The following is a 2,161-nucleotide window of genomic DNA, read 5'->3' on the forward strand; positions in this document are numbered from 1 at the left end:
ATCTACTAGCCTCAAGTCAGCTAAACTATCATCAAGACTAGGATAAAAATAAAGATATTGGTTTAGGGGTGTAGCTGAGCTGTAGAACACCTACAAGGCCACAGGTTCATCAAGAAAAAAAAAGTATTGCAAACATATAAAATGTTACCCATCATCCCTGGAAACTTATTGAATAATATCTATTAATTAATGTAGTTATTACACAGGAAGGTACATTACCTACATACCCACATTGAAAGGACAATTACCATAGTTAATATTAATAATTCAGTGAAGGGGCTGGTGTTGTAGCTCAGTGGTAGAGTGCTCGCCTAGCATGCACCAGGCACTGGGTTCGATCCTCAGCACCACATAAATGTAAAATGAAGATATTGTGTTCACCTAAAACTTAAGAATAAATATTTTTTAAAAATACAGTTTAATAATTCATTCATCTGAGAGCATCTTGAGCAGACTGTCTTTGCTAGTAAATCATTCTTGTTCCTTTGCCCTGTGGAACGTCCCATAATCTTTGACCATTTCTTGTTGATTCTCTAATATTTTTAGTTTCTATTGTTGGAAATATTTCACTATACAAAAATGTGTTCTGGGGAAAAAAAAAAAACCAAAAAACTGGTCCCAGCATATGAGAGCTGGCTGCAAGAGACCAAAGCAAGAGGAAAACATATCCAGGATTACACAGAATGCGATTTACTGGGGAAGTATGTATTGGGTGGCAGTAAGACAGGTAGGTTCCTACAATTAGGGTCTGGATAAAAGTGACTTCATCCAAACCAGAATATAGTTAGTTTACCTCAAGCTAAAATCAAAGACATTGGACACGTTTCTGGCCCTGATGACCCTGGGTCTGGTCATAAAGCCCACATACCACTCTAACAGTTTCATTTATTTGTAGTATGCTTGGAAACTATGCGGAGAAGACTGGCCAGAGTTACTCTGGGGCAATCATGGTGATTATGAACCAAGACAGAGGGGCCCAGCCGCCCGCCTGTGGGGTAGACAGACCACCCCAACTGGAGCAGGGGCCCAGCCACCGCCTGCGTGGTAGGCAGACCACGCGACCCGGAAAAGGGACCCAGTGGCCCGCCTGCGTGGTACACAGACCACCCCAACTGGGGGAGGAGCCCAGCCTCCCGTCTGCACAGTAGGCAGACCACGAGACCCGGAGAGGGGGCACAGCCGCCTGCCTGTGCGGTAGACTGACCACCCCAACTGGAGGAGGGGCCCAGCCACCCGCCTGCTGGGTAGACAGACCACCCCAACTGGAGGAGGAGCCCATTCATCCAGTCTCCTCTACCCTTCCCCCTCTGGTCCTCGCAAACTCAACATATGTGAAACCAAGAATTGTGCATGAAAAAGGTCTTTAACAACTGAATCACCAGAATAATATAATATAGAGGAATTGCATATGCCCCACCTCCCTCCCCCCTTTTTATGTCTTTTCTTTTTTCTCTTATTTTCTTTTTCCCGCTCTCTTTTTTCTCTTTCTTTCCTTGTTATTTGTTTTTCTCCTTCTTACTCCCTCTATCCCACTTGCAACCCCCTAAATTTTACTATTTATAAGTAGGGTAATCTTATAAATACAGATAGAAATTTGAATCTATACATTCTTCCATAAATTTCCCATCTATTGGTTAGAGCTTTCCAAAGTTACTAAGTTAGATTAACCACATACCCTCACTCCTTTCCCCCTAAACATAACATCCTACACCTGAAATTCAGTTATTCTTCAAGCTACCAGAAATGGTATACCTTTCATGAAACTAATGATAATTGAAACCAACATTTGTAGACATAGAGTCTAGCTATAAATGTAGTAATAAGGAAAACATGTGCTTAGATGATGTACTATTGATATTGGGAACTGTTAACATTGTCTTTCTCCACAAAAGGGAGACTTTGGAACTATACAAGAGCAATATAAATATATAGGGGGAAAATCAATAACACAACAGTTTCACAAAGCAGAAAGAAACGTGAGCAGTATGAAAAGACAAGGAAAGAAAGGACCATAAGCAATGCAGGTCAACTCAACTTTAGAAGAGGTAATATCTGCAGCAGATGGAATGTCAGATAAAGAATTCAGGACATACATGCTTCAGATGATCTGGAGTCTCAAGGAAGACATTAGACAGCAAAATCAGACAATGAAAGATCACTT

The sequence above is a fragment of the Marmota marmota genome, unplaced genomic scaffold (genome assembly GCF_001458135.2).
Source record: "Marmota marmota marmota unplaced genomic scaffold, marMar, whole genome shotgun sequence".
NCBI classification, from domain to species: domain Eukaryota; kingdom Metazoa; phylum Chordata; class Mammalia; order Rodentia; family Sciuridae; genus Marmota; species Marmota marmota.